At 48.0% G+C, this 23,256-nt stretch overlaps 1 protein-coding gene across 4 annotated transcripts in view; it reads left to right on the top strand.

Annotated features, from left to right (window-relative positions):
- The window catches only part of MAPT (microtubule associated protein tau), a 1,071,056-nt gene that overhangs the window by 751,270 nt on the left and 296,530 nt on the right, over positions 1–23,256 (top strand). The gene's annotated exons all lie outside the window — the stretch shown is intronic.

The raw sequence follows: 23,256 nt of genomic DNA, 5'->3' as shown, positions 1-23,256 counted from the left end.
ATATGGATAGCTCTTTGAAATGTTACCTAGCCAAGACAAAACACTTCAGGAACTCTGATTAACGATGTGTCTCTTTTGACCATGCGCTAAAAGGTAGGTGTAGTAATAAACTCAAATAGACTGATAGAAGTTAAGTTGAGTTTAATCTTGAACAGCTACACAACAGAGAGAGCAAAGTCGATGTCAGTGCAGCTGAATCCCAACTGCTCTCTCTTCAAAACCTAGAATGTCATGACAGTGCATCCAGGCAACCACTAACATTCGCAAAAACAACAGTTGATGGACAGAATGCAGAACAATGTCATACATTCACCCCAGTACAGAGATCTGGGCCTAAATCCAGGAGTCAAGCTATCCTGGCTGAAGAGGGGTGAAACCCCGAAACCGGTACTAGGATGCTTGATTCCGGTCCAGGGAAGACATGGCTTGGCAGTTCGGGCTGGACTGTTCCCATGAAGCACAGGGTCAAGACTGATTTGCATATGGCTGGGTTCAAACTTGGCAGTTCGGGCTGGACTGTTCCCATGAGGCACAGGGTCAAGGCTGATTTGCATATGGCCATGTCTGAACTGGGGAGGCGTGGTGAGCAAAATAACGATGGATTAAAGCCAGATCTGTGACTGGGGGTGAATGTTTTGCCAATGTGCAACATTCCGTCCATCATCTTGTGTGTTTTGCTGTTTGCCCTATGTGGGAAGGGTATGCCCAGACGTGGGTCCCGTGCTCACTACGCCACTGGAGTCAAGCTATCCTGGCTGAAGAGGGGTGAAACCCCAAAACCGGTCCTAGGATGCTTGATTCCGGTCCAGGGAAGACATGGCTTGGCAGTTCAGGCTGGACTGTTCCCATGAGGCACAGGGTCAAGACTGATTTGTATATGGCCATGTCTGAACTGGGGTGAGCAAAATAACGATGGATTAAACCCAGATCTGTGACTGGGGGGGAATGTTTTGCCAATTCCGTCCATCATCTTGTGAGTTTAACCACTAACATTCCACATGACAGAGCCTGTAACGCAGTACACATTAACTAAACACAATGTTGAACATTAAAAGGCTAGAAAACTGTAAAGCAAATATATAACGAATATAACAGTAGGCTTCGGTCAAAATAAGGTGCTGCAATATGGATTGCAGCAGCAATTCCTTTTTGTAAAAAGTCTAATAGGCTGTTGTCGACCACAGTAAAGGCACACTCTACAAGAGGAGTAGGTGTGACTTCTGCTTAGCATGCAGGAGTGCCACTCATGGACATCTGCAAGATGGCAACTCGTGAAACCCACCATACATTTCACAACCTGTTTTAATATGGTGAGCCTTCTTTTCCACGTTGGTTTAATGAAATGTAATGCATACTGCTTGCTGGCCCGATACAAGCATGCAAATCTTTGAAAGATCCAATGCTGGAGAATAAAATGAGTTATCTTCCAGGGGATCCTCATCAATAGTCATAAGCACTAGAATATTCCCGCCCATGCGCGTGACCCCGGAAACACAATCATATATGTGACAAACATATATGTATCTCCATATATATATATACATTTATATATATAATAAAAAAGCGAATGCAGCCTTTCATAACTAGAGCTGAATAATGCTGTAAGGACTCCCCTGTATATTATAAACAATACATTAAAAACCAGGGAAAAACAATAGCAAGGCATGTATGAAAACTGTTTTAATGCTTTGTGTAGGAGAGTAGGGTCTGCTTTCTATGTTCACCCCCACTTTTTGCTTTTGCTTTACTGGTTTTCGACTTAGATGTGGCTGTGGGCCTGCTAATCAGACCCACAGCCCTGCTGTTCTCTCTCTAAATTAATACTATGCACTTTAGGTGCATAACCCATTTGGATAGGATCACCTTATTGGCCCCTGTACAGTGTACCTTAGGTACCCAGGGCATAGGTGTACCCTAGGCCTACCAGGGGCTGCAGCATGTATTCTGCCACCCCTGGCCTGGCCTTCCATTATGACACAACTGGCTGATCACTCAGCTGGGGCAAGGTTGTGTAATCACCCCTTGCTTAGGTGTAGTATTCCTATACCTATCTTATATATAGACACATGTGTACCTATCAGCCACTCCTATGGCAGGCCTTAACAATCCTGGAGGCAGAGTGCTTGGTAACATGTGAGATGGTGCTCTAGCATGAGCTGAGCCTGTCTGCAGCTTTCGGAACCATGTCCTTATAGCTGTTCTATGATATAGCCTACCATATACTCTTAAAGTGCCTTATAACCTTAAACGGTTATGGTAACTATGGTTTGGCTTTATCAAAACATGTCGTGTAAGGTGTCTAACACTTTGGAATAATACCCCCATCCCATTTCTGGGGATGAGGATATTATCCCTCCCTTCTAGAGGGAGAAGACATGTTGTAACCTACTTACCCAGTTAAAGTTAACCAGAGCCCCAGCATCACAAAATGGATGCTGCTGTCACAGACACAAGTCTGACCTCCTGCTGCTGGGAGTGATCCCGGCAAGGGAGGCTTGGACAATAGGTTTCCTGCTTGGGGAGGTGCGAGCACCACCCCAGACAGGCCTTAGTGTATTGGGGCAGGGAGGGATGAAAAGAATGAGACATGCCTGGGGCACACAAGGTGTCCCGTGCATAGTCCAGTTCAAACCGGTGCTGGGGCACTCCAGCCCCAGTCCTGGCGCGAAACTGGACAAAGGGAAGGGGGTGTAACCACCCCCCTCCCAGGTCCCACCCATAAGGCGTGACCTAGCAGGCAACCCAGCCCCCCAGATTAGTATAAGAGTGGTAGCTGGGCCCCAGGAGATTAGATTATCCTGAACCTGCAACTTGAACAGAAACTCTGGACCTTCGACATTCGACGAAAGAAGAAGACTGAAGAATCTCCCTTGTGGCCAAGGAGTGGCTACCCTGTGCAAACAGGCACCATCAAGAGACTTACCCTTTGCTTTGCTGAAGTTCGACGAGGGACCGACTGCAGAGCCCGACCAGAGCCTTGACTTCCAGACTTCTCCGACCCTGATCCACATCCACAGCCGAGCTGAGATCCGTGGAGGCGACGAGAGACGTGGGACCGGCTACCTGGGAAAAGTGGCGAGTATCTTCCAGCGCAGCTTCTGAGGCACCCTCGAAGTTGTGCACCGGGGATTGAGAAGCCCCAACCCCAAGCACCATCTGCACCGAAGATCAGCTCCCCACACTCCACGAGTCCTGCGTGGGGCCCTTCTGCATTTTCCTGCTTGCCGCGCCTGTCCGGTTGCTTGCCCGTTGGCTAGTGGCCTTTGTGACGACGCACCCTGAAATCTTCACTGCTGGTTTGGCTCCTCCAGACTGGCTCCCTCTTCTTTGCAAAAGAGAAGCACCCCAGACCTTCCTGGTCTGCACCAGAAGCAAGTCCTCCGTTCTTCGTGGGTTCCGCTTGCCAAGGCTTGGTGAGTCCTAGTTCGACTTCGACGCCGCCGACAGCAAGAGCCTTCGTGGGACTGCTCGCCTCCTGGTCCTGGTCGTCCGACGTCTCCTGGTCCCCGTGGCCGCAGCGACAAGCTTCACCTTTCACCTGCAATCTTCACGACATCGCCTGGTTCCACGTGGTCACTGGCTAGTGACATTGAATCTGTCCCTTCTGCTTGCAGGTCTCCTCTCTTCTTGATCCCAGCCTTGGGATCCACCGGACACTCTTCACTGACTGCCTGTCAGCAACTTTCCTTCAGGCATCCATAGAAGTCCACGACGAAACCCGACGCAAGTTCACACCTATGCACCCGCAGCCCGTGGGCTAGGTAACTTGGGTACTTCGGTGCTCACAGGGGTAGTGACTATCCTAGGGTCTAGTTTCCGAGTCTCGACTCTCTAGCTGCTTCAGAAGTGTCCTTAAACTGTTAATTTCTACTTGCTAGTAATTCGATCGACTTTTACGCATTACGCGTGAGTGTTTCCACTCTGCACCTGAATCCCGTGGGCCTCCCACTTCCTAACTGTTGCTAGTGTAGTGTAGCCCCAGCGATTCCCTAGGCCTATCCTATTTCCGTGACAGTGGTCCTTATACCACTTCTTTAGTATATGGTTTGCGTGGCCCCTAGGGCCTAACTGTATTACTTACCTGTGTGACTTAATGTATGCTTAAATAAGACTGTGTTGTACTTACCTCTAATCTCGTAAAGAGTGCTGAGGGTTTGACTAGAATAAATACACTTTATTTTATATATATATATCTGTTGTGGTGTCCTTTCATTTGGTATTCAAGGGATTATATATGGTATCACAGCTGGCTTCACATGCCATTCAGAGTTTAGCCTAAGACTGCTCTTGTCCATGCTACCACTAGGATAGCTGGTCTATAAGGTTGACTTTACAACCAATCACCATAAGGGTTGTTTGGACTGATATAAGGTGTACACTAGAACTAGTGACATCATACATCAGGCCAACTTCTCACACCTCTTCTATGGCCTTTTTCGCAAAAGGGTTACCACTTCCTGTCACAGTAACTTTAGCTGGTGAGGACGAGATCTTTTCAGAGGAATGTCCTTTGGAGACACACGAAAACGTAGTGCATATCCATTGCGTACTATACTGAGCACCCAACGATCTTTTGTTATGTTGCACCACTCTCTCAGATGATTTGAAACACTTCCTCCCACTGGAGTGGGCAACAGCGCCAGAGGAAGCTCTTGCTCATTGCTTCCCTGCTGATCTAGCCATGGTAGAGGACTGCTGCTGATGACCTCCTCTACCTCCGTTTGACTTACGGCTTTGAAACTGCGACTTTCCTTGATTTTTGTTGTGAGACCACTGAGGGATTTGAACCCTCTGTTGGTAGCCCTCGCGCTGGTTGGGTCTGTATCTCCGCCTGAACTCTTTTTTCTTTTCTAATCCCACTGCCTTCAGAGTGTCTAACTCGGCTTTCATCCTAGCCATCTCCTCATCGGTATGGGTGCCAAAAAGTGAGGAGCCGGAAAAAGGCAGGTTAAGGATCCTCTGTTGTGCATCTGGCTTGAGAGCTGTTAGTCTTAACCAGGCAGACCTCCTAGCGCAAATCCCATGCGCATAAGAATGCGCCGACAGTGTGGCACCATCCGCTGCCATACTAATCATTTGGTTAGCTACAAGGGATCCTTCCTTGATGACCTCTTCAAAATCCCTTTGATCTTCCTTTGGTAGATTTTCCTTGAAACGATCCAAGGAGTCACATAAGGCTCTGTCGTAGCGGCCTAATAAGGCTGCTGCGCTGGAGACTTTTAGCGATGACGCTGCAGACCCGCAAACCTTCCGCCCCCAAGAATCCTGGGACTTTCTCTTTGTCAGGGGGGACCAACGGATTTGCCGACACTGTGTGCGTTTTTCATGCCGCCGAGACGATAACAGAATCTGCAGGCGGATCTGATTTAAAAAATACCGGGTCTGTCGCAGCTGGCTTGTATTTTTTCTGAATCCTAGTAGGTGCAGCTTTAATTGTAGAGGGGGCTAGGAAAATGTCCATCACTGGTTCTAGAAGCCCAGGAACCAGAGGCAGCAACGGACGAGACGCAGATCTCCGAAGTGTCTCAAAAATCACCGTTGTTGCAACCTGAGGAGTAGACATCTCAATGTTCAGCTTCTGAGCCCCACTCTGAAGCACCTCATGATACGTGTTTATATCATCTATCGGAGACACTCTCGACTGAGGGCTATCTGATAGGGTAGGTGAATAGTCTCTTTTAGAGGAGCGGGTGGAGGAGGAAGACCATGTAAGAGACCACCTTTTGGGAAGTAGAAGGTCTGCGCTCCCGCGATCTTCCAGCACGATGTGGACGTGTAGCTGAAGGCGATCTATCCACCTCTTGCACCAACCTTTGCAGAGGAGATCTGTGGATCGGACTGGTATATTCCTCCTCTCTTCGTGATGCTCCTGCCGGATCCTTACTCCAGTGATGGATTGGTAGAAGCCACCTTGGAGATAAGTGAACAGAAGGGGAAGTGTGAGAAGTTGGCCTGATGTATGATGTCACTAGTTCTAGTGTACACCTTATATCAGTCCAAATACCCTTATGGTGATTGGTTGTAAAGTCAACCTTATAGACCAGCTATCCTAGTGGTAGCATGGACAAGAGCAGTCTTAGGCTAAACTCTGAATGGCATGTGAAGCCAGCTGTGATACCATATATAATCCCTTGAATACCAAATGAAAGGACACCACAACAGATATATATATAAAATAAAGTGTATTTATTCTAGTCAAACCCTCAGCACTCTTTATGAGATTAGAGGTAAGTACAACACAGTCTTATTTAAGCATACATTAAGTCACACAGGTAAGTAATACAGTTAGGCCCTAGGGGCCACGCAAACCATATACTAAGTAAGTGGTATAAGAACCACTGTCACGGAAATAGAATAGGCCTAGGCCTAGGGAATCGCTGGGGCTACACTACACTAGTGTTAGTTAGGAAGTGGGAGGCCCACGGGATTCGTGTGCAGAGTGGAAACACTCACGCGTAATGCGTAAAAGTCAATAGCAATAGTACAGTTTAGAAAACGGTAGATTTAGGACACTTCCGGAGTAGCTAGGAAGTTGAGACTTGAAAACTAGACACTAGGATAGTCACTATCCTGATGAGCACCGGAGTACCCAAGTTACCTAGCCCACAGGCTGCGGGTGCATAGGGGTGAAGATGCGTCGTTTTCGTCGTCGACTCCTATGGATGCCTGAAGAAAGATGCTGACAGGCAGTCAGTGAAGAGTGTCCGGTGGATCCCAAGGCTGGGATCAAGAAGAGAAGAAACCTGCAAGCAGAAGGGACAGAGTCAAGGTCACTAGCCAGTGACCACGTGGAACCAGGAAGGAACCAGGCGATGTCGTGAAGATTGCAGGTGAAGGTGAAGCTTGTCGCTGCAGCCAGGAGGACCAGGAAGCGTCGAGGACGACCAGGACCAGGAGGCGAGCTGTCCCACGAAGGCTCTTGCTGTCGGTGGCGTCGAAGTTGGACTAGGACTCACCAAGCCTTGGCAAGCGGAACCCACGAAGAACGAAGGACTTGCTTCTGGTGCAGACCAGGAAGGTCTGGGGTGCTTCTTCTTTGCAGAGAAGCGGGAGCCAGTCTGGAGGAGCCAAACCAGCGCAGAAGATTTCAGGGTGCGTCGTCACAAAGGCCACTAGCCAGCGGGCAAGCAACCGGACAGACGCGGCAAGCAGGAAAATGCTGAAGGGCCCCACGCAGGACTCGTGGAGTGTGGGGGGCTGATCTTCGGTGCAGATGGTGCTTGGGGTTGGGGCTTCTCAATTCCCGGTGCACAACTTCGAGGGTACCTCAGAAGCTGCGCTTTAAGTTACTAGCCACTTTTCCCAGGTAGCCGGTCCCACGTCGCTCGTCGCCTCCACGGATCTCAGCTCTGCTGTAGATGTGGATCAGGGTCGGAGAAGTCTGGAAGTCAAGGCTCTGGTCAGGCTCTGCAGTCGGTTCCTCGTAGAACTTGGGCAAAGCAAAGGGTAGTCTCTTGATGGTGCCTGTTTGCACAGGGTAGCCACTCCTTGGCTACAAGGGAGATTCTTCAGTCTTCTTCTTTCGTCGAATGTCGAAGGTCCAGAGTTTCTGTTCAGTTTTGCAGGTTCAGGATAATCTAAAGTCTTGAGGCCCAACTCCCACTCTTATACTAATCTGGGGGGCTGGGATACCTGCTAGGTCACGCCTTATGGGTGGGACCTGGGAGGGGGTGGTTACACCCACTTCCCTTTGTCCAGTTTCGCGCCAGAGCTGGGGCTGGAGTGCCCCAGCGCCGGTTTGAACTGGACTATGCAAGGAACACCTTGTGTGCCCCAGGCATGTCTCATTCCTTTCAGCCCACCCTGCCCCAATACACTAAAGGCTGTCTGGGGAGGTGCTAGCACCTCCCCAAGCAGGAAACCTATTGTCCAGGCCTCCCTGGCTGGGATCACTCCCAGCTGCAGGAGGTCAGACTTGTGTCGTGGCAGCAGCATCCATTTTGTGATGCTGAGGCTTTGGTCAGAGGCTAACAGTTGAAGTATGATTTTAACATGTCTTTCCCTCTAGAAGGGGGGAATAATATTCTCATGTCCAGAAATGGCATGGGGTATTATTCCACAGTGTTAGACACCTTACACGACATGTTTCGATAAAGCCAAACCATAGTTACCATAACCGTCTAAGATTATAAGGCACTTTAAGAGTATATGGTAGGCTATATCATAGAACAGCTATAAGGACAACGTTCCGAAAGCTGCAGACAGGCTCAGCTCATGCTAGAGCACCATCTCACATGTTACCAAGCACTCTGCCTCCAGGATTGTCAAGGCGTGCCATAGGAGTGACTGATAGGTACACATGTGTCTATATGTAAGTTAGGTATAGGAATACTACACCTAAGCAAGGGGTGATTACACGACCTTGCCCCAGCTGAGTGATCAGCCAGTTGTGTCAAAATGGAAGGCCAGGCCAGGGGTGGCATAATACATGCTGCAGCCCCTGGTAGGCCTAGGGTACACCTATGCCCTGGGTACCTAGGGTACACTGTACAGGGGCCAATAAGGTGATCCTATCCAAATGGGTTATGCACCTAAATACATAGTATTAATTTAGAGAGAGAACAGCAGGGCTGTGGGTCTGATTAGCAGGCCCACAGCCACATCTAAGTCGAAAACCAGTAAAGCAAAAGCAAAAAGTGGGGGTGAACATAGAAAGCAGACCCTACTCTCCTACACAACCCCCCCCCCAACTTAGGGACATTAAACTAACCTTGACCAGTTGAGTCTTCATGTTCTAAGTGAAAATATCTGGAGAGTCCATCTGCATTGGCATGGTCAGTCCCAGGTCTATGTTCCACTGTGAAGTCCATCCCCTGTAGGGAAATGGACCACCTAAGAAGTTTGGGATTTTCACCCTTAATCTGATTTAGCCACAAGAGGGGCTTATGGTCTGTCTGAATCTTGAAGTGAGTGCCAAACAAGTATGGCCTCAGCTTCTTCAGGGCCCAAACCACAGCAAAGGCCTCCCTCTCAATAGCTGACCAACGTTTCTCTCTAGGGGTCAGCCTTCTACTTATAAAAGCAATGGGCTGGTCTTGACCATCTACATTCAGTTGTGAAAGAACAGCTCCCACACCTAACTCAGAAGCATCTGTCTGGACAATGAACTCTTTGGAGTAGTCTGGACTTTTCAGAATAGGTGCACTGCACATGGCCTGCTTCAGGTCATCAAATGCTTTTTGACAGCTTACTGTCCACTGAACTTTCTTTGGCATCTTCTTGGAGGTCAAGTCATTAAGTGGTGTCACTATGGACCCATAGTTCTTAACAAACTTTCTGTAGTACCCAGTCAGGCCCAAGAAAGCTCTGACCTGAGTCTGGGTAGTTGGAGGAGCCCAGTTCTTTATGGTCTGGATCTTGCTCTCCAGTGGTTGAACCTGACCCCCACCAACTAGGTGGCCCAGGTATACAACCTTGCTCTGCCCTATCTGGCACTTAGTGGCCTTGATAGTGAGGCCTGCCTTTTGCAGGGCCTCTAAAACATTCCTCAGGTGGACCAGGTGATCCTCCCAGGTGGAGCTAAAGACAGCAATATCATCAAGATAAGCTGCACAATAATCATCCAACCCAGTAAGGACTTGATTCACCAACCTTTGGAAAGTGGCAGGTGCATTCTTCAGACCAAAGGGCATTACCACAAATTGATAATGTCCTCCTGGGGTCGAGAAAGCAGTTTTGGCCTTTGCACTCTCAGCTAGTCTGATTTGCCAGTAGCCTGCTGTTAGGTCAAATGTGCTCAAAAACTTAGCAGCTGCCAGTCTGTCAATGAGCTCATCTGCCCTAGGTATTGGGTGGGCATCTGTCCTAGTGACAGCATTGAGACCTCTGTAATCCACGCAAAACCTCATCTCTCTCTTACCATCTTGGGTGTGAGGTTTTGGCACAAGAACTACAGGACTAGCCCAAGGGCTCTCTGAAGGTTCAATGACTCCCAGCTCCAACATCTTTTGTACCTCAACTTTTATGCAGTCCCTGACATGGTCAGGTTGCCTGTAGATTTTACTCTTCACAGGCAGACTGTCACCAGTGTCCACCTCATGGGTGCACCAGTTTGTCTGACTTGGGGTCAGAGAGAACATATGTCTGTAGGATTGCAGAACCTGTCTGCAGTCCTGTTGCTGATGGACAGTGAGGCTGTCAGAAAAGACCACACCATCAACTGAGCCATCATCAGGGTTCTGAGTCAACAGGTCTGGGAGAGGGTCACTCTCTTCCTCCTGCCCCTCATCTGTAGCCATGAGTAGCCCCATGTCTGCCCTGTCAACATATGCCTTCAATCTGTTGACATGAAGCACCCTGTGGGGGCTTCTGGGAGTCCCAAGGTCCACCAAGTAGGTGACTTCTCCCTTTTTCTCAACAATAGTGTGGGGTCCAGACCATTTGTCTTGGAGTGCTGCTGGGGCCACTGGCTCCAACACCCACACTTTCTGTCCTGGCTGGTAAACAGTCAGTACAGCCTTTTGGTCATGCCAAGCTTTTTGGAGTTCTTGGCTTGCCTCAAGGTTTTTAGAAGCCTTCTTCATATACTCTGCCATCCTGGAGCGGAGACCAAGTACATAATCCACTATGTCTAGTTTGGGTTGTCTGAGAGGTCTCTCCCATCCTTGCTTCACCAAACACAGGGGTCCTCTTACAGGATGCCCAAACAAAAGCTCAAAAGGGCTGCAGCCAACCCCCTTTTGTGGGACCTCTCTGTAAGCAAACAGAAGGCAGGGTAAAAGGATGTCCCATCTTCGCCTAAGCTTATCTGGTAATCCTTTTATCATTCCCTTTAGGGTCTTGTTGAATCTCTCAACAAGCCCATTGCACTGTGGGTGATAGGGTGTGGTGAACTTATAGTTAACACCACACTCCTTCCACATTGCAGTCAAGTATCCAGACATGAAGTTGGTACCTCTGTCAGAAATGACCTCCTTTGGAAAGCCCACTCTGGAGAATACTCCAAGCAGGGCCCTTGCCACAACAGGAGCTGTTGTGGTCCTCAGGGGAATTGCTTCTGGGTACCTGGTGGCATGGTCCACTATCACCAGTATGAATCTGTGCCCAGATGCTGTTTGTGGGTCCATTGGTCCTACAATATCTATGCCCACTCTTTCAAAGGGGACCCCCACCACAGGTAGTGGTATGAGGGGGGCCTTTGTGGTGCCACCTGATTTGCCACTGGCTTGGCAGGTGACACAGGAGCGACAAAACTCCTTAGTATCTTCTGACATATGGGGCCAGTGAAAGTGAGGGACAAGCCTGTCCCAAGTCTTGTTCTGGCCTAAATGTCCTGCAAGGGGAATATCATGGGCCAAGGTTAGAAGGAAGCCTCTGAACTTCAGTGGTATGACCAACCTCCTGGATGCACCAGGCTTGGGGTCTCTAGCCTCTGAATACAGTAGCCCTTCATCCCAATACACTCTATGGGTACCTTGAGCATTCCCTGCAGCCTCAGCAGCAGCCAGCTGTCTGAGGGGTTCAAGAGAGGGGCAGTCTAATTGAGCCTGCCTCAGATCTGCCCTTGAAGGTCCCCCTGTCCCAAGAAACTCAACCTGATCAGGTTCAAGTTCTTCTAGGACAGTTCCTTCAGGGCTCTCAGAATCATCCTCCTGGGAGGGCTGATCCACCACCTGAGGCAGGGGGGAAGGCACAGCATTAACCCTACTGCTCTTTCTCTTGGGTTGTGACTGGTCCATAGTTTCAGGATCCAGCACTTGTTCAGTGGTGCACTTTTTGGCCTGTGACCTGGTCACAGCAAGGACATGTGCATCTATCCCCAGCATTTCTGCATGGGTCCTATACTCCACTTCAGACCAAACTGAAGTTTCAAGATCATTGCCCAGTAAACACTCTACAGGAAGGTCTGAACTAACAACAACTTTCTTGAGGCCAGTTACCCCTCCCCAGGAGAAGTTAACAATAGCCACACTATGGGAGGTAGTGGCATTGCTAGCGTTGGTCACTAGGTAATTCTCACCTAGTATGATCTGTCCAGGGTCCACAAAAGCAGGTGTCACCATTGTGACACTAGCTCCAGTGTCCCTGTAGGCCTGAGCCATTCTTTGGTTGATAAAAGGTGTCTGTCTGTACTTGCCCAGGTTACTGGGGCCTACAGTAGAGGACAAAGCTAAGTCCCCATCACAGATCAGAACAGCCTGAGTAGGTACTCTGACTAGGCCAGAATCCTCCTCAGTTCCCAGGGTTAACCCTACTACACCCTTTTGCTGGGAACCACCACTTACAGCTGAACTAGGGGGTACAGTTGCCTTAGGGGCAATGGTGGCTGGGGGCTTATCCTTTTTGGTGCACTCACTAAACCAATGTGAGTTGGACTTACAATAGTTGCACCATGGTTTCTTTTGCCCATCTTTCTTTTTATCCTTTTTGGGACCACCCTCCCCCTGAGCCTTTTGGGGGCCTGGTGAAGACTTCTGGTCTTTTTGTTTCTGATCATTACCCTTCTGGTCTGCCTTTTTCTGATCACCGCCCTGGTTCTGGTTTTTCTGCTTAACTCTAGTCCTGACCCATCTATCTGCCTTCTTTCCCAATTCTTGGGGAGAAGTCAGATCAGAATCAATCAGGTGTTGATGCAATAGCTGGTTTTGACAGTTGTTAAGTATTTGCTCTCTCATGATCAAATTATACAATCCTGTATAGTCCTTAACCTTACTTCCCATTAGCCAGCCTTCCAGAGCCTTAGTGGCACAATCTACAAAGTCAGTCCAGTCCTGAGTCTGTGTCTTCTGGGTATCCCTGAACAACAACCTGTATTGTTCAGTGGTTAGGCCAAACCCATCAATCAGAGCACTCTTCAGGACAGTGTAATTATCTGCATCCTCATCACTAACTGTGAGGAGCTTGTCTCTGCCTTTCTCAGAGAAGGAGAGCCACAAGATAGCTGCCCACTGACTTTGGGGTACCTGCTGTACTTTGCAAGCTCTCTCCAAAGCAGTTATCCATTTGTGGATGTCATCCCCACACTTGTAGGGAGGGACAATCTTGCTCAGGTTTCTATTATCATAGTGCCTGTCTCTATCCTTAGGATATTGCTGCCACCAGTGGGTTCTGACCCACTCAACTTTTGTTCTCTAGCCAGAGCAAGCTTCTCTTTGGCAAGGGCAAGTTCTTCCCTCTGAATCCTCAGATTAGCTTCCCTCATTCTGGCTTCATGCTCCTTTCTCTCAGGGGAAGTCATTCCCCTGTGAGAGGAAGCATTAGAGATGTTAGAGACATAGGAGTGGATGGATTCCCTTGAAGGGGATCTGTCCCTCCTGCTTCTCTGTGTAAGCCTACTTGGGGGTCTGTAAGGGGGGACCCCATGCAAACTCCCATGTAAGCTTAGGTTAGCCTGGCTGAGTCTTCCTACTTGGCCTTGGCTGTCTACCTCTTCATCTGAAGTCTCCTCTGACTCCTCTGTGGTGGGTAGACCCTCTGTACCTAGGGTACCTGCCTGAGATGCCCTAATAATGTCATACTCCTCTAGGAGTTGTCTTAACTGAAGGAGGGTAGGGTTTGCACCCTGTTTTATTCCTCTGGAGGTACACAAGTGTCTCATCTCCTGGAATGTTAAGGTATCATATCTAGAGGGGGTCTTTTGCAGACCTGATCCTCCTGAGGGAGCATCTACTTGATCTCCTCTCAGAGACATGATCTAGTGAGGGTGTGGTGTGTGCACCTACCTACACTAGTTGTATCTACTAAACCTCTCTAGTAGTTGTAGTCAGGGTGTGTTACTCCCTTCAACCTACAACTACAAAGTCCAGTAGGACTTAAGTATTATAATCTATGTTATATGTACCTAGACAATATCTGTGTGATCTTTCAATTTAGTATCTCAAGATTACAATGGTATTACAACAGCAAGCTCAGATCCCAACCGCTGCTCACCAATGTGAGAAGTTGGCCTGATGTATGATGTCACTAGTTCTAGTGTACACCTTATATCAGTCCAAATACCCTTATGGTGATTGGTTGTAAAGTCAACCTTATAGATCAGCTATCCTAGTGGTAGCATGGATAAGAGCAGTCTTAGGCTAAACTCTGAATGGCATGTGAAGCCAGCTGTGATACCATATATAATCCCTTGAATACCAAATGAAAGGACACCACAACAGATATATATATAAAATAAAGTGTATTTATTCTAGTCAAACCCTCAGCACTCTTTTTGAGATTAGAGGTAAGTACAACACAGTATTATTTAAGCATACATTAAGTCACACAGGTAAGTAATACAGTTAGGCCCTAGGGGCCACGCAAACCATATACTAAGTAAGTGGTATAAGAACCACTGTCACGGAAATAGAATAGGCCTAGGCCTAGGGAATCGCTGGGGCTACACTACACTAGCGTTAGTTAGGAAGTGGGAGGCCCACGGGATTCGTGTGCAGAGTGGAAACACTCACGCGTAATGCGTAAAAGTCAATAGCAATAGTACAGTTTAGAAAACGGTAGATTTAGGACACTTCCGGAGTAGCTAGGAAGTTGAGACTTGAAAACTAGACACTAGGATAGTCACTATCCTGATGAGCACCGGAGTACCCAAGTTACCTAGCCCACAGGCTGCGGGTGCATAGGGGTGAAGATGCGTCGTTTTCGTCGTCGACTCCTATGGATGCCTGAAGAAAGATGCTGACAGGCAGTCAGTGAAGAGTGTCCGGTGGATCCCAAGGCTGGGATCAAGAAGAGAAGAAACCTGCAAGCAGAAGGGACAGAGTCAAGGTCACTAGCCAGTGACCACGTGGAACCAGGAAGGAACCAGGCGATGTCCTGAAGATTGCAGGTGAAGGTGAAGCTTGTCGCTGCAGCCAGGAGGACCAGGAAGCGTCGAGGACGACCAGGACCAGGAGGCGAGCTGTCCCACGAAGGCTCTTGCTGTCGGCGGCGTCGAAGTTGGACTAGGACTCACCAAGCCTTGGCAAGCGGAACCCATGAAGAACGAAGGACTTGCTTCTGGTGCAGACCAGGAAGGTCTGGGGTGCTTCTTCTTTGCAGAGAAGCGGGAGCCAGTCTGGAGGAGCCAAACCAGCGCAGAAGATTTCAGGGTGCGTCGTCACAAAGGCCACTAGCCAGCGGGCAAGCAACCGGACAGACGCGGCAAGCAGGAAAATGCTGAAGGGCCCCACGCAGGACTCGTGGAGTGTGGGGGGCTGATCTTCGGTGCAGATGGTGCTTGGGGTTGGGGCTTCTCAATCCCCGGTGCACAACTTCGAGGGTACCTCAGAAGCTGCGCTTTAAGTTACTAGCCACTTTTCCCAGGTAGCCGGTCGCTCGTCGCCTCCACGGATCTCAGCTCTGCTGTAGATGTGGATCAGGGTCGGAGAAGTCTGGAAGTCAAGGCTCTGGTCAGGCTCTGCAGTCGGTTCCTCGTAGAACGTGGGCAAAGCAAAGGGTAGTCTCTTGATGGTGCCTGTTTGCACAGGGTAGCCACTCCTTGGCCACAAGGGAGATTCTTCAGTCTTCTTCTTTCGTCGAATGTCGAAGGTCCAGAGTTTCTGTTCAAGTTGCAGGTTCAGGATAATCTAAAGTCTTGAGGCCCAACTCCCACTCTTATACTAATCTGGGGGGCTGGGATACCTGCTAGGTCACGCCTTATGGGTGGGACCTGGGAGGGGGGTGGTTACACCCACTTCCCTTTGTCCAGTTTCGCGCCAGAGCTGGGGCTGGAGTGCCCCAGCGCCGGTTTGAACTGGACTATGCAAGGAACACCTTGTGTGCCCCAGGCATGTCTCATTCCTTTCAGCCCACCCTGCCCCAATACACTAAAGGCTGTCTGGGGAGGTGCTAGCACCTCCCCAAGCAGGAAACCTATTGTCCAGGCCTCCCTGGCTGGGATCACTCCCAGCTGCAGGAGGTCAGACTTGTGTCGTGGCAGCAGCATCCATTTTGTGATGCTGAGGCTTTGGTCAGAGGCTAACAGTTGAAGTATGATTTTAACATGTCTTTCCCTCTAGAAGGGGGGAATAATATTCTCATGTCCAGAAATGGCATGGGGGTATTATTCCCGAGTGTTAGACACCTTACACGACATGTTTCGATAAAGCCAAACCATAGTTACCATAACCGTCTAAGATTATAAGGCACTTTAAGAGTATATGGTAGGCTATATCATAGAACAGCTATAAGGACTTGGTTCCGAAAGCTGCAGACAGGCTCAGCTCATGCTAGAGCACTATCTCACATGTTACCAAGCACTCTGCCTCCAGGATTGTCAAGGCCTGCCATAGGAGTGACTGATAGGTACACATGTGTCTATATGTAAGTTAGGTATAGGAATACTACACCTAAGCAAGGGGTGATTACACGACCTTGCCCCAGCTGAGTGATCAGCCAGTTGTGTCAAAATGGAAGGCCAGGCCAGGGGTGGCATAATACATGCTGCAGCCCCTGGTAGGCCTAGGGTACACCTATGCCCTGGGTACCTAGGGTACACTGTACAGGGGCCAATAAGGTGATCCTATCCAAATGGGTTATGCACCTAAAGTACATAGTATTAATTTAGAGAGAGAACAGCAGGGCTGTGGGTCTGATTAGCAGGCCCACAGCCACATCTAAGTCGAAAACCAGTAAAGCAAAAGCAAAAAGTGGGGGTGAACATAGAAAGCAGACCCTACTCTCCTACAGGAAGCCCTTCTGTGATGTGACAGAGATCTTTGATGCGACCTCCTCGAATGTCGTTCTGGGGACGCAGATGGTGAATGCGTCGAAAGTTGTCTCGAGGAATGAGAGGATGAGTGCCGTGACGCTGATTCTGTCACCAAAACAACTGAACCTTCTCCAGACCTCACTGATGTGGGTCTCAACGTCGAGCGTATAACCTGCTCTGACGGAGCCCTCCTTGACGTCGACCTTGACCTCCTTCTAGACGTCGAAATTCAACCAGGTGTTGGGATCGATTTCGATGTCGACTCTGTTCTTTGACGTCGAATGTCTCGTCGACGATGCCAGGGCACTTCTGCGCCTTGACGTCGAACGTCGTTGGATTGACGACGGCAAAGGACTTCCGCGCCTCGACGTCGATCGTCGCTGGGATGACGATGGCGGAGGGCTGCCGCTCCTCGACACCGATCGTCGCCGGGTTGACGACAGCGGAGGGCTTCTGGTCCTCGACGCCGATCGTCACCGAGTTGACACAGGACTCCCGCCCCTCGACGCCGATCGTCGTTGGATTGACGACGGCAGGGGGTTGTCCGCTTTCGACGCCGAACGTCGAGATGACGGCGGAGAGCTGCTGATCCTCGACGCCGATCGTTGCCGGTTTGACGATGGCAGAGGACTTCTGCTCTTCGACGCCGATCGTCGCCGAGTTGACGTCAGCGGTGGACATGTGCTCCTCGACGCTGTTCGTCGCCGGGTTGACAACGGCGGAGGTTCACGATTCTTCAACGGTGAATGTAGCGACGTACCTGTATGTCGGCGTTCTCTCGGCGGTGAGCCCGCCGTCGAAGGTCTTTTCTTGGACGCATGTCCCACCGGTGGCTGTTTTCTCAGCGCTGAGCCCGACGCTGATGGAATCTTGCTTCTAGAAGAGCATCTGGCTCTCTTAGAGCCCTTTCTCACCGGTGACCTGCCTCTGGAAGTTGATTTATCCTTTTCTGCCAGCCCATAAAGACGGATACGCTCCCTGCCTTTTAAAGTTGTATTAGAAAGAGACTGGCAATGAGGACAAGTTTTGGGGACATGGTCCTTAGGTAGACAGAGAATACAGACTGCATGAGCATCTGACCTGGCCTTCTTTTTTCCACAAGAAGGGCAGGGATCAAAAAGAGATGGCATTTTGAGTGGAAAAAAATGCCAAAATCAGACAGAAAAAGTGAGCACCTTACTTGACAAGATGAAAAACGTCGAAGTAAGATACATTTTTCCTGAAAATTGAAGATTATTTCTGAGTAAAATCAGAAAAAAGTGGAGCTGTGTAACCAGGGTCCTGCCTGAAGGAGCCGGAAAAAACAACTGACCTAACTGTCACCCCTGAGGCATGATGGGAAGCTGGGGGTCATGGCTGCCTTAAAGGCACAGTGTCGGTTTATTTCTATGTTGCTATGAGTTAGCTTTTCAGCCTTTCTAGGCTATGTTTTTTCTGCAATGCAGCCTGTGAGCTGTCAATGCTTTCAGTCCTATCTGAGAGATTGTGCTAAGTGTGAGAAGTTGGCCTGATGTATGATGTCACTAGTTCTAGTGTACACCCTATATCAGTCCAAACAACCCTTATGGTGATTGGTTGTAAAGTCAACCTTATAGACCAGCTATCCTAGTGGTAGCATGGACAAGAGCAGTCTTAGGCTAAACTCTGAATGGCATGTGAAGCCAGCTGTTATACCATATATAATCCCTTGAATACCAAATGAAAGGACACCACAACAGATGTATATATAAAATAAAGTGTATTTATTCTAGTCAAACCCTCAGCACTCTTTGAGATTCGAGGTAAGTACAACACAGTCTTATTCAAGCATACATTAAATCACACAGGTAAGTAATACAGTTAGGCCCTAGGGGCCACGCAAACCATATACTAAAGAAGTGGTATAAGGACCACTGTCACGGAAATAGGATAGGCCTAGGCCTAGGGAATCGCTGGGGCTACACTACAGTACCCAAGGTTAGGAAGTGGGAGGCCCACAGGATTCAGGTGCAGAGTGGAAACACTCACGCGTAATGCATATAATCGATAGAAATAGTACAGTTCTGAAATAAGCAGTTTTAGGACACTTCTGGTATAGCTAGAAAGTCGAGACTCGGAAACTAGACCCTAGGATAGTCAATACCCTTGTGAGCACCGAAGTACCCAAGTTACCTAGCCCACGGGCTGCGGGTGCATAGGTGTGAACTTGCGTCGGGTTTCGTTGTGGACTACTATGGATGCCTGAAGGAAAGTTGCTGACAGGCAGTCAGTGAAGAGTGTCCGGTGGATCCCAAGGCCGGGATCAAGAAGGAAGGATACCTGCAAGCAGAAGGGACAGAGTCAGGGTCACTAGCCAGTGACCACGTGGAACCAGGAAGGAACCAGGCGATGTCGGGAGATTGCAGGTGAAGAGGTGAAGTTTGTCGCAGCAGCCACGGGTACCAGGAGACGTCGAGGACGACCAGGACCAGGAGGCGAGCTGTCCCACGAAGGCTCTTGCTGTCGGCGGCGTCGAAGTCGAACTAGGACTCACCAAGCCTTGGCAAGCGGAACCCACGAAGAATGGAGGACTTGCTTCTGGTGCAGACCAGGAAGGTCTGGGGTGCTTCTCTTTTGCAGAGGAGCAGGAGCCAGTCTGGAGGAGCCAAACCAGCAGTGGAAGTTCAAAGGTGTGTCGTCGCAAAGGCGGCTAGCCAACGGGCAAGCAACCGGACAGACGCGGCAAGCAGGAAAATGCAGAAGGGCCCCACGCAGGACTCGTGGAGTGTGGGGGGCTGATCTTCCGTGCAGATGGTGCTTGGGGTTGGGGCTTCTCAATCCCCGGTGCACAACTTCGAGGGTGCCTCAGAAGCTGCGCTGGAAGATACTCGCCACTTTTCCCAGGTAGCCGGTCCCACGTCACTCGTCGCCTCCACGGATCTCAGCTGTGGATGTGGATCAGGGTCGGAGAAGTCTGGAAGTCAAGGCTCTGGTCGGGCTCTGCAGTCGGTCCCTCGAAGAACTTCAGCAAAGCAAAGGGTAAGTCTCTTGATGGTGCCTGTTTGCACAGGGTAGCCACTCCTTGGCCACAAGGGAGATTCTTCAGTCTTCTTCTATAAAGGTACAAATTACCAAAAAACACACAAGTGAGCACTCGCCCGCCTGTCTCCTTTCCAGGATTCGTTCCCGTCCATTGGATTAATTATTTTTGGACCCACTTGTTGAAATTCATCCAGAGATTTGATTCCTATGCCCGGCCCTTGGACCTTTGTTCCCGGCCACAGCAAAATACCGGACGCTGACCCCTGATTGCTTAATCTATGTCCGTGTTTTTTCTCCACTTCTAAAAGGATTCCCTGTACTTACCTGTACTACGCCCAGCACACGTTAAAATTATGACCATTGTCCTGATGATGGCCTGAAATTAATCAGGCTGAAACGCCGTCGACAATCCTCAGCAAAGAACTTTGGCTTGTCTGTGGTCAACAAAAAATGTTGTTCATATCAGATTGTATATAATTATTTTCCTTGACCACATTGTTGTTGTATTAATTTTCGCCGTTCACGCTGTTCTTTCACCCATTGTGTCACTGCGCCGTTCACTGTCACTAGCACGCTCAGTGCTCACTTGTGTGTGTTTTTTGGTCATTTGTACCTTTATTGTACTTTAGTGCTGTAATAACTACCTACAATATATACCCCCTTTTTTCTAATTTTTCTTGTGGTCTCCCCTTTCTTCCCCTTCCCTTGTGATTTATATCACTGGTTTGAAACGTGCTATTTTCTAAAATGATATCTAGTTGAGACGTTGTTGTTTTGTTAAAAACTATTGCCCGGTCTCTTCTGGGAAAACGGGTTTACTCCTGTTCATTGTTTCTTAGTCCTAACAGAATAAGCACACATGCACGCACACAATGTGAACAGTATCATCACAGATAGTAACTTTTTTCTACACTTTACCAGCAGGTCCCCTGATCCTGTAGGGGTGAGCAACCTGAAGCAGGCCAAGACAGGTAGCCTCACCAATGAGATCTACTTTGCCTACAGTAATAACTAGTAGGTTGAAAACCGGGGCAGCAACCTGCTATCCAGTCCTGCACGTCAACTTATAGTTGACAGCTTGGCTTCTGACTTCCTCCAATAGATCATTACAAACTATAGCAAGACTGTATTCAAGTTTTAAAAGAATCCATGAATTTCCAAAAAAATATACACGTTCAAGTAGAAAAGATTTTACATCTGGAGGATGGATACATTGAACATCCCCATAAGATGCCCAAAAATAAAATTGAAAGTATTGCAAAGTATAGTACATGAAGGAGCATATTTACAAGCCCCTATCGCCACATGAACATCACTTTTTATAATGTTCATATGGCGATAAACCCTTAAATCATTCCCCCCAACGTAGGCCCCCTTGCACTATTATTGTAGCATTGGCAGTTAGATTTAGCGCTAGGGGAAACGCAGGCGTGCGGCGCATTCTTGTGCATATGACACATTCCTGCATTTTCAGAATGGCATAGCGTGGGGTTAGCAATGTTTGCTTAACGCCACGCTTCACCATTCTCTTGTGAATATGCCCCAAAGTGTGGCGTGCAGTCTCTTCCATAAATGCTCAATTAGCATGCACAAGCCAGTTTGCCAAGTCTTTTTGTTGCAAAGTAACTTTGCTAGTTGCCATCACTTTTGCCCCCAAAGTTATTAAGGTCCGGGTTCTCTGTTCTGTATAACTATAAAATACATTCAATAGGTCCCAGACTGTTTTAGAAACGTTCCTAAACTTATCCATGAATTCATTTAGATTTCCACAGAGATTAAACTGTATTCCCCCCTAGTTTATTTCAAAATCCTCTCTGCAAAAAGGTACCTTCGAACCCTCAATGTGAAAAAGATAAAAGTTTAGAAACCCGCATCCAGCTCACCTGGAAGTCAGAAGATGGGTCGTCCTACGTTAAGATCCTAAAGCTTGATGTGAGCCTTAAAATGAACAAGCCGTCAAATGCAAAAGCAGTGCCCTTTCGGATTGCAGTGTCTACTCGATTTTAAAAGCACAGTCTGTTTCTCTGTACAGCTGTCTTGCTTTACGACTCACTACTTTCTTATTTTTTTTCTGTTTAAACGAGAGGTCTCGACGATGCTCCCTCTATATTTTCAGTTTTCAGGGTTAAGTCTTGATCAGTATGTTGAGCGAGCAAGAAACTTTTTTATTGTAATTTTTGTTGCGTTTTTGTGTCTTCACACTTCGTCTGACTATTTCAGCCGTTAGCATGTACAGAATATGGAGTTGTACGCACAGAACAATTGCTCATTGGGAAATGTAAGTGTAAAGTAAACGTACAATTGCGCACATTTTTCAACATACAGTAAGCATTTTCACTGTGGAAATACTTATTTCCCAACAGCTCTCTGTGTATGGGGGATTTGTTTTCTTTTGCAACCTGGAACCAGATTTAATGCAGTTTTTAACATAACTAAATTACCGCCTTTTTGCACGGGGAAAGGGATCCGATAGCAGTTTGTGAAAGCCCACAGCGTGCCATGTATGAAGGTGGTCACAAATTTACACGGCAAACCACGCCTTGTTATGCCCTCATCCAACTACTTGCGTAGGTTTAACACCTGCATAATTGTACGGAGTTGAGGTGTACAGTTACACATGTGTAAAAGCATTTACTCCTGCTATGGCTCTCTATGTAAAAAAAGCAAAAACAAGCACTTGTAAATCCATCCATTTTTGGCTTTAAGCCTAGTTTATGAATGAAAATACTTTCGTACCATACTCTCCCTGTTGTATAGTGAGACGTAAAATAAGATAGTCTCCCTCATAAGCTGGACTGGCACTAATAGGTGCGAATAACTTTGAGCTCATTAAAATTTAAAATGAATAAATGATTTACAAGTTTACAAAAAAGGAAGCTCAATTGATTCCTAGTCAGTACATTTGGTAATGTTTTTTTTGGTGATTCTTCCGATATAAATTGAAATATTGCCGTTTCCTTCAAGCTGCTTTGATATTGCACCTAAGCTCGCTAGACCTCCATACCAGGTTTCTGTTTTGAAAATGTTTAGTCTTGCAGCATATTCTATAGAGTACACTGCCTTTCTTTAAAGGATATCCTGTCTTCCTTTCCCTTCTCTTTCTAAATGCATCGATTCCTCCAGCAGCTCTCTTTGCTTCAACTTTTGCAATTTCATACCCTTTTCCTGATTTCTCAATTCTTTTGGTCATTTCCGTTGCCCCGGGAAAATCCTTAAGGGTACTTGTCCATATGCCACTTTAATATAATTATAAATACATATAGCCGAAAATGACATAGAACAGGGCAATCTGGTGAAAAGTTGTTCTTTAATTATCGATAAGAGAGGTGTTGGCCTGCTTGTGTGCTACAATCTGGAATTTCCCAGTTTGTCCTTAGCAGAAAATAGAAAAGAGGTTTTTGCTGAATGAAGAACACTTCTTTTTTGTTATTAGAAGCTCCCTAAATAGGTGTATCTATAAGTCTCTTTAGGTCAAATGACAGCCTTTTTACGGTTGTAAACCCTGCGATTCACAAAACTCAGAGTTTAAATACCAATGGCGGGGTTTTTCACAATGAACAAAAGCGATTTTGTAAGTTGGAACATTCTTTCTGACGTGTAAAAGTGTATTTGCAACCATTTTCAAATGG

Source organism: Triturus cristatus, chromosome 1_1 (genome assembly GCF_964204655.1).
Source record: "Triturus cristatus chromosome 1_1, aTriCri1.1, whole genome shotgun sequence".
NCBI classification, from domain to species: Eukaryota; Metazoa; Chordata; class Amphibia; order Caudata; family Salamandridae; genus Triturus; species Triturus cristatus.
This window is presented reverse-complemented; position numbering and strand designations above follow the sequence as displayed.